The following is a 10,536-nucleotide window of genomic DNA, read 5'->3' on the forward strand; positions in this document are numbered from 1 at the left end:
AAATAAACAAAAGCTGAGGGAATTTGTCACTACTAGACAGACCCTACAAAAAAACGCTAAGAGAGTTTTGCAGGTTGAAAAGAAAGGACAATAGACAATAGATCAAAGCCACATGAAGAAATAAAGATCTCTGGTGAGGGTAATGACATGGGTAAATATAAATGCCAATACCATTGTATTTTTGGTTTGTAACTCCACTTTTTACTTCCTATAGGATCTAAAAGGCAAATGCATAAAATGTAATGAGAAATCAGTGGTTTGGGACTCATAATGTATAAACATGTAATTTGGTAACTTAAAAAGAAAACATTGGAGAATATGCAAGTTCACAGAGACAGAAATTAAGGTACAGATTGCCAGGGGCAGGAGGAATGGGTAGTTAATGTGTAATGGTATAGGGCTTCTGTTTGAGAAGAGGGGAAAGTTTTAGTAATGGAAAGTGGTGAGGGTATCACAACATAATGAATGTGAATTATCCCACTGAATGGTATGCTTGGGAGTGGATGAGATAGGATAGTTTATGTAGTTTGTATGTCCCCAAAATACAAAAAAAAAAAAAAAAAAAAATCAACTAAAGAGACAATGACATTTAAAGGCAATATGTGATCCTGGACAGGATCTAACAAGGGAGGAGAGAAGGCACAAAAGGACATTATTGGGACATATGAAATAATTGGAATATAGACTGTAAGTTTTATATCAATGTTAAATTTCTTGAACTTGATAACTGCACTTAAAGTGGATACATCAGTGAATATCCTTACTCTCAGGAAATATTCAGGCAATAAGTGTTCATGGAGCATAATGTATACAACCCACATTCAAGTGCTCAGAAAATTGATCAATAGATAGACATACACACAGAGAAAGAGAATAATACAGCAAAGGAGGCAAAATGTTAAAATTGGTGGATCTGGGTATCAAGGGGAAGAGCAAATTGGAGCTCTGTATAGGGGTCTGTATTAGTTGTGTAACTGTCCTGTAAGTTTGAAAATATTTCAAAAAAAGAAGTTAAAAAGAGGGGCGGGGGGGGGAGACCTGGGAGAAGAAGAAAAACCAGGTCCAGGTTCATCATTTGAACCCAGAATTCCAGCTATTCCTGAAGACTGCCCTGCCTTTTGCTTAAGTTTAACCTGGGCTTTTTATTAGTTATATAAGAAAGTGTTCCAAATGATACAGTAAGCACAGACAAAAGCCATACTTCATTTTCTCTTATTATGAGACTAAAACGTGATTGTGGCAGAAATTTTTAAACATACAGGAAAGTGCAAGGAAGAAAAAAATATCACGCACAATCCCATAACCTAGAGATAACGGAACATGGACTTGCTGTTCCAAAAATTCACCTTCAAAACAGGAAAAATCACCATTCATGAGCAACTTCTAACACGTCAGTCACACAAACCCAGACACAAGTCATCCCATTTAAGCCGCACAACAGGGAGAATTATTAGCTCATTTCTGTTTTGCTTTGGATGGTAGTTCCAGCATGCTTTTTACTGCGATTTAAGGATTTTCCCTTTCAAGTTCAAAAGCCATAAATCTGCCCTACTAGAAACCAGAGGCCTGGTGTGGGATTGGCACATAACCAGATGCCTTTTTGCTTGGACAGCTGAGCTGGGGAGAGAGAGCTAACTCTCTCAGAAGAACCGCTGGCATTTCCTGTCCAGCCTTCATCTTTCAGAAGCCACGGCAGGAGCAACGTGGATGCAGCCCTGTTCCCACCATGCTGCTGACAATGGTTTTTCACACAGATCACGGGGACATGAGATGAGTCCACCAAAACTGTGGGAATCTCGCCAGTGGGTAGGCACAGCAGGGCAGGTTGTTTTGAACTGGTAGCACTGTAAGGAGTCTGTAGCCATTGCAGCTCACAGCATGGTTTTGTTTTGTTTGTTACTTTTTTATTACTAAAATTTTCAAATTTACAGAAGAGTAGGAAGAATAGTATAATAAACACCCATATACACATGACTTTGATTTCACAATTATTAACATTTTGCCAGTTCTGCTTCATGTGTTTCTTTCTTTTCTTTTTTTTTTTTCTGCTGGAGTATTTTAAAGTAAATTACAGGCATGATGGCATTTCATCCATGAAATGGATAATAATAATAATGCAGAAGAGAAGAATGGCTGAAACATTGTCCATGAATAGACGAGAGGGGATGGGACAGGAGGCGTGGGGACAGTTCACCCATGGTAATAAAAAGTAAATATATATATATACACACACACATACACAAACATATATGTAAGTAAAATGGTTACTTTCATACATAATTACAATTCCATTGAAGTAGCTGATAAATTAATCTTTCCACATTATGTAATAACCAGTCCATATTCAAATTTCCCCAAATATTTTAAAAGTGCACTTTAAAGTTGTTTTGCTCTATCAAGAACTACACAACGTACTTGGTGTTTTATCTCCTAAATTTCTTTTCATTCAGAATTGTCCCCCCCACCCCGACCCCACAAAACACTCCTGGCCTGCTCTTTTTTAAGACACCATCTTTTGGATGTGTCTGATTGCTCCCTCACAGTGAAATATTTTTACCTTTTCATTTCCTATTCCAATTAGATACCCAAAAAGGATTTATTCATCTATTTTTAAAGGCTTACTATTTACCAAGTGCATCATTCATTCATTCATTCCTTTGCCAATATTTATTGAGCATCAACTACATACCGGACATAATAGTAAGGCCTGGTGATGCAGCAAGAGCAAAACTGAAAAGAAAAATCCAGCCTTCATGGAGCTTACATTTTTGTGAAGACAGGCAATAAATAGATAAATAAGAACAAAATATATAGTAGGTCATCTGGGCTCTGGAGAAAAATAAAGTAGGACAGGACCAGTGATATCAGTGGAGGTGATGAGAAGTGACCAGATTCTGGATGGACTTTGAAGGTGGAGCCAATGGGGTTTCCTGAGAGACTGAATGTGGGATGTGAGAGAAAAAGAGGAGTCAAGGATGACCCCAAGATTTTTGGCCTGAACATAGAGAAAGATGGAAGATTCATTAATTAACATGGAGAAGACTACAGGAAGAGCAGGTCTGCAGAGGAGGACCAAAAGTTCACTTTGGACATGTTACACTTGAGATGTCTCTTAGACATCCGAAAAAAGATGTGAAGTAGGAAGATATGTGATTCTGGAGTTCAGGGATAAAGTCCAGGCTGGCAACGCTAATCTGGGAGTTGTCCTAATGCACACACAGTATTTTACACCTTGAGACTGGGTAAGATCACTCAGGAGATGTACGTAGCTAGAAAAGGCATCCAAGGACTAAGCTCTGGAAATTGGGAAACAGTGGGATGTCCTGGAAGCTAAGGGAAGAAAAGGTTTCCAAGAGAAGGGAATAATCATTTATCATTCAAATGCTGCTGATATAGGCCACGAAAAATAGAGGCTGAGAACTGACCACAGAAGTCAGCACTGCTTTGTTTCCCCTGGCACAAGCAGTTTCAGTGAATTGGCCAGAATAAAAATCTAACACAGAGGGAAAGAACAGGAGAAAAGGAATTGGAGATAGTGAGAATCAACAACGCTTTAGGAGACGTTTTGTTATATAAGTGAGAAGATAAATGAGGTGTTAGATGAAGAGGATGAGGCATCAAGAGGTTTTTTTAAGGACAGGAGAAATTACGCCATGTTTGTGTGTTAATGGAAATATCTAGAAGGGAGGGGGAAATAGATGATGCAGGAGAGGAAGAATTGTCCATGAGTGGAGGAGAAGGGATGGGACACGAGGCGTGGTTCACCCATAGTAATAGATGGAAAGGAGGCGGTTATGGGCACAGGTACGTGGGCACAGGTAAGCGGTAGACGTGGTGGGGGTTCTAATTCTTCTGAGGAGATACTACCATCCTCTTTGGAAATGAGGCTACAGAGGCTCAAAGAAATTAAGTTCCCTAGTAAGTAACAGATCTACAACTAAAGACGCTGGCTTCTCTGATTCCAAAACGGCGTTCCACCACACCGTAGCTGCCCCCTATCTATGCAGGGTGATTAAACAGAATTTGGAAGTCAAAGAGTTAAAGAAACTCTCTGCCATCTTTCATTCTTTTCCTTTAATATAAAAGATAAGGGCAGACATATGTTGCTTTGGAGCACTCTGAGGATTAATGAGGAATTATGCTTCTTCTTTGACAAGTCAGCAGTCCTTCCAACTATTTTTATGAATTACATTCTCTCGTTTGGCAGGCTTCCACGTAAAATTTTAATTCATTAAGATCTGAAATAAGACTTCACGAAATGTCAGACTGGCACATTTTCCAAGATTAATTTTTTCCTAAATAAACGTGCAAGCATTTTCACTTTACTGTTAGCGATCTCTATAACTTGCAGAAACATGTTCCAGGGCTGGGGGTCGTGAAGTGTCTAAAGCCTGGAGCCCTCAGGCGGTGTGTTCCAAAACCCCGCCTCGCAGGACCTCCCGGCGGCGGCGCGAGGACCTGCAGGTCCGCACCGCTCCACTAGATGGCGCGCGCAGAGCTTTCCCTTCGCTTCTGGGTCTAACCCGACGGAAATTCTCACAACGTCTACTACTCAGAATGAATGCCGCACGTCGCCCGCGCCTCACAAAAACGTGTTCCACCACGTTTCCAACCACCCTCTCCCCTCCAACCTGGAACAGGAGAAGGAGGGAGAACATAACCCTCGTTGCCCTTGAACTCAACCCCGCATCTTCCCCCAGCCTTATAACCATGATACTCATGAGCGCCCAGCATCTGGAGCCGCTGATGTGTGCATCCACTTTGCCAATGGCAGTGAAGGAACTGACGGGTTGGAAGAATGGAGGAATATATTTTTGTAAAAATACAACTTGACACATACTTTCCTGATATTTGCTTCTCAGAAAAATGTGTCCAGCGTCTATTAACCAGGTGCCTAGAGCCCTATGCACTGGAGACTGCAGCTTTAAATCCTTTTCCGAAGGTGAGGCGTACATGCATGTGCGTACAGACATACGTAGCTCACCTGTTTTCTCTTTACTTTCATGGTAACAGATCACAATGGCACAAAACAATTTATAGACCCTTGAAATGGAAGTTTGTGGTTGACAAACCCATCCCTGAAAGGCGGGTGAGGTGCAACATCTCCGTATACAAAGCACAATGTTAAGTATAATTAAACCAACTCAGGCTTTTGAAAATTGGTCAGGGGAGATGCTATTTCTTGATTTGTTGAAAATTTTTAAATCGTAGACTATTTTCAATAGCTCAGAGTAAACGTTAAGTTATGAAGGCTGGCATGGATGTGTCCTGGAATCATCTTTTATCACACACCTAAAATAACTCTAAGAAGTTAATCTAATTCACTATTGTTTAGTTTTGCTTCAGGGAGAGGGTGGCTGGGAAGATGTGAAGGAGTTATCTATAATTGAGGAGCTGTAACCCTTATTATGAAAAGTATTTCATTTTGACTAGTGCCCCCAAAGTCTATTTCTTTTTTACTAATTCAGCCTTTATTGAAGTGCCTGTCTTGTACTAGACACTATTGAAAGCACTGGAGATACAGCAGTGAACACAAGCATTGAAAGGAGTGCCATCCTCGAGTTTACCACCTAACAGGAGACAACCAATAAATAATTTTTTAAAAAATGCGTATGGTTAACAGGAGGATATGTATCACCTTATTGTCCTCAAAACATTGTAAGGAGGCATGACCTGTGGTAAGATGGCTCAGGTTCAAGCCAGGAAGCTGAGGCTTAATCTACTTTAATTAACTGGTTTGGCAATTCATAAGTCACTTCACTTCCGTGCCTCTGTTAATACACCACTTTCCCCACAGATTTCAGAATTAAATGATAAAACATCTAGAGCTGTAAAAACATTTCACAAATGTAGGCTTTTGTTGTTGTTGTTGCTACAACTCTAAGTAGGGCATAAAATAGGCCAAAATAAAGGAATGCTTGACTACTGGTGGTTTTTAAGACCAGGGTCAAAAGACCCTAATTATAGTAGATTAGCCTAGAACTCTAAAAGACATCATTTACGTTCAGCCATCACTTATTTCTCTGAAGGAAAATCTTAGAAATCCAGACTCATTGAAATGTCTCTTAAAGTGATCAGGGTTGAGTAAGGTCAATTCTGAAAAGGAATCCATGAGGTTCTAAGTGTCCTTCTAGCTTCCTTTTGGAGGTAAGTAGCTTTAGGCAGTTGTTTTTGCATAAAAGGACTGGCATACCCAAAGGTGTTGAAAGAAACCAACTCTGCAAGCCCAGGTAGCACTACTTTGACTAAACCAAGGCCACCAAGGACAGACTGATGCAAGAGGTCAATGGCCTGTGAGGTGTCCTTGTGGGAGTCTCTGTCCAATAGGGAGACACTCCAGAATCTCTTTCTGGAGGTATGTTGACTGTGAGATGCACACAGAGAACACAGGACACTAAATACAAATCCCAAAGGAGGATGTGCTGCTGTCTAGGAAGCCAGAGGCCTGCAGTAAACCACAAACAAGGAGTCAATAGAAACAGAGTGGCTTACAGCTGCTGAGATGATTTCCTGTATTTTCCAACCTTTCTATTTCCTGTCACATTCCCATGCCTCCTGACAGTTAACTTCATCACCTAGGGGCTTCACCATCGAATTTGTTTTTCATGAGAAACAGCTGGAATTACTAGTGTTCTTAAGCAAGCATACCAGGGTATGTACGGCCTTTGGCAGAAGTTACATACAGCGAAAGACAGAATAGGTAAATTCTGCAAATGTCCTGTTGAAAAAACCCTCTATAGTTTGAAATTACGTTGGCTTGCCCTTTTGTTTCTATTGGAGAATCAAGAGAAATATACTTCCTCACTGATCCAAACGAAGCAAAAGGACTAAATGGGTCAACAATTTTTCCACAAGGAAAACTATTAAAAAGGTCACCATACCTCCTGTTCTACCTCTCCACTCATATGAAAGTTTGGTGTGGGCCTCAGACAAACACATGTCTACCCTCATAATCAAATAATTTAGGGGGCCCAGGACCATTTAGAAAGAAATTTCACCTTTACAGAGAGCTGCAAGCTGTGAGGGAAATATCAAATGTTGCTTGGTTGATAGAGGGCCAATAAAAACACTTTTACCTCTCTGTTCTGCAACTTTAGCCTTTTTATTTAAAAGAGTCTGTGTAAGGCCTTGCCCAGAAAGGAGAGTCATCCCTAATTTTGTCAGTTTATTTTAATTCAGGTCAAATTAACATGACTGCCCATCCCCCCCTTGGTTCAGTTCAAGAAATATTTTCTATTTGCCTGTTGTGCCAGTTTAAATGTACAGTTTAAATGCAAAGGTATTAGTGTTGATTAGATTGTAATTCTTAGATTGAGTGTTTCCATGGAGATGTAACTCAATCAACTGTGAGCAAGATCTCTGATTGGGTAATGTCCATGGAGGTGTTACCCCACCCATTCAGGGTGGGACTGAATTAAATCACTGGAGCCATATAAAAACTGACAAACAGAAGGAACTCAGTGCAGCTGTGAGTGACATTTTGGAGAGCAACTGAGAGTAACATTTTGGAGGAGCTGCAGCTTACCAAGACATTTTGGAGAACACAACCCAGGAGCAAGCAGATGCCTAGAGAGAAACCTCGTGGGAGAAAGCCATTTTGAAATCAGAACTCCAGAGCAGATGCCAGCTACGTGCCTTCCCAGCTAACAGAGGTTTTCAGGACACCATTGGCCAACCTCCGGTGAAGACACCCAATTGACTGTTGATGCCTTACCTTGGACACTTGATGGCCTTAAGACTGTAACCGTGTAACCAAGTAAACCCCCTTCATAAAAGCCAATCCACTTCTGATATTTTGCAAAAAGGCAGCATTAGCAAACCGGAACACCTGTTGACATGCCAAAGTGATACTGAGGATTCAAAGAAAAATAAGACCTAATTCTTGTGTCAAGAAATCATAGCCTAACAGGGAAGAAAGCATATAAACAACTGCAATACATCATTTCACTTATTCTCCATTTTACTGGTGAGATACTAATTCTCATAAAAGTTAAGTAATGAAATAGTCTAGGTCAGACAAGTCAGTAAATGATGAGCCAGAATTCAAACCACAATACCTATTATTTAGAACACAATTGCTCCTGTATTATTCTATTTAGTAATATTATTTAAACTGAGTTTGCTGAATGTCTAATTAATACCTGGGAAGTTAAAGATTTGGAAAGTCTTGTCTTTCATCAAACACTTAGTAAAGGCATGGTCACTTGAGCATCTTTTTCTGAATATAGGTTACCAGGGGTTGGGGTGGGATAAGGGGGAGTTAATGCTTAAATGGTAGAGTTTGGGGTGATGGAAAAGTTTTGGTAATGGATGGTGCTGATGGTAGCAGAACATTGTGATCCTCATTAACAGCAGTGAATTGTAGATTTGAATGTGGTTAAAAGGGGAAATTTTAGGTTGTATATGTTACTAGAATAAAAATTTTTTCAATACCAAAAAAACTAAAGAACGTAAAACACAGTGAACCCTAATGTAAACCATGGATTACAGTTAATAATACAATTATAATATTCTTTCATCAATTGTAAAAAATGTACCACACTAATGCAAGGTGTTAAAAATGGGGGGCGGGACGTATTGGAAATATATTTTCTACATGACTTTTCTGCAAACCTACAACTTCTCTTAAAAAATCTACATGACTTTTCTGCAAACCTACAACTTCTCTTAAAAAAAATTTTTTTAAGTGAACTTAGAAATCAGTCAACTGTGAGAGAGTAAATTCCAAGTCATCAAAGTTTTGTAATAGGTGACACCATGAGCTGCTGTAAATAGTTCATGTGGCTCAAAGGAAAACTAAAAATAACAGCACAAAATCCCGTCCTTTTAAAGGGATCAGAAAAAGCAAAGTATAGATTAATCCACAGAATAGAAGTCTTAACTAATGAAGTACATTAATTCATTCCCACATTTGACAGTGTTTCGTGAAAAGGATTAACAGTTTAGTGACTTTTTTTCTTTACCTTATATTCTTCAGTGACAGCCCGATTTGCTTTTTTTAATTGGCATTGTATTAAATTTTGAAGTGTCAAAAAAAATAAATGAAAGCTAAATAGATATTTAAAAAGCTAAGACCAAGTGTCTTAGCTTTTTAAATACATTGTATCACTCCTTACAATCATACTTGTTTTCTTTCCATTTACCCTGAAAGCATAATCCCAAAGAATCTCGTACATTAATTTTATTGTGAAAAATTCCCAGCCTAGTTCAGCCTATTTCCCTTTTCATTCATCATTTACTGAGCACTAAACTATGCTTTATGCTGGAGAATCAATGATCCACAAGACATATGATCTAGCGGGAAAGGGGGACTATACAAATTTTAGAAGACCTTGTTAAATGCCATGGAAAGAATACCTCAGGGTTCTGAAGAATCTCCAACAAGGGAAACTAATCCTGCATCAGGGAAGGCTTCACACTAAGAATCTCTGATTGCAAAACCAGTGACAGCATGGACTATTTTGTCCATCCAGATATCCTGAGCTATTAGGACAGTGCCTGGCCATAGCATAAGCCCTAAGGCATAGATGCGCCCTGGAAAGGGAAACATATTTTGGTGGGTAGGGGGAAGTTCAGTATGACCAGGTCTTGTGTGTACTGAATTTCTGTTTTGGAGAGGTGAGGAGGGCATGTGATGAATAAGACTGGAGAGCTAATCAGGTCAGATTATAAGGGCCTTGGATACCCTGCAAGGGAGGGATGTGATGTTTCAGAAAAATTCCTCAGGCCTTCCAAGTGGATATGGAGGGGATGAGGCTGTGCAGTAAGTGAAGCAAAATGTCAGGGAGTGACAGCGAGGCTGGAGAGAAATGGAATGAGTTAGACATAGTACGTATAGGAGGGACAGGGTTCAGTAATTGATGGATGTGGTGAGTAGATGACAGCAAGCAAGGGGCTGGCTCAGAAGCAGGTTCAAGGGAAAATGAATTCATTCTGTATGTCAATTTGAGGTGCCTGTGGACATTCAAATGATGCTGATCAAGTAGTCAGCCTTACATATCTAGGTAAGCCACTGAAACCAGAGGGATGAAATCACCCAGGAAGGCTGAAGAAATGAGGGAGAATATTTTTTAAAAAGCTAAAACAGCACAATTTGGCTACATTGTAAGAGAGGAACAAGTTCTAGCCGTTTCTATTCCCTGCCCTGAACCTCACTTTCCATGGCCTCTAGGTCTAGCTTGTTCACTCCTGCTTCTCACTTTGATCTGTTCTCCAACCCAGCCTTTCCAACACACTCTACTGCTGTGTATCTAGTCCCATCAAGTCACAGCATACCCTCCCAGAGCATTAACGTTAGTAACTTGGAAGGGGAAGAAGAGGAATTTTTATTAATTAATTAAACTAAATTAAAGAACACAAATTCTGTTTAAAAATAAAAAAAGATGTAACAGACTTCGATGTTTTGTGCTTTCAACTCATCCTTGGGCTCTGCATTCTCACAATGACCACCCATTCTACCTCCGACTAGAATTACATATGGCCATTTTGTTTTGTTTGTCCATTATCTTTCTTCTTTGGTAAACAGTACTTCCGCTT

The sequence above is a fragment of the Choloepus didactylus genome, chromosome 2 (assembly GCF_015220235.1).
Source record: "Choloepus didactylus isolate mChoDid1 chromosome 2, mChoDid1.pri, whole genome shotgun sequence".
In the NCBI taxonomy this organism is placed as follows: Eukaryota; Metazoa; Chordata; class Mammalia; order Pilosa; family Megalonychidae; genus Choloepus; species Choloepus didactylus.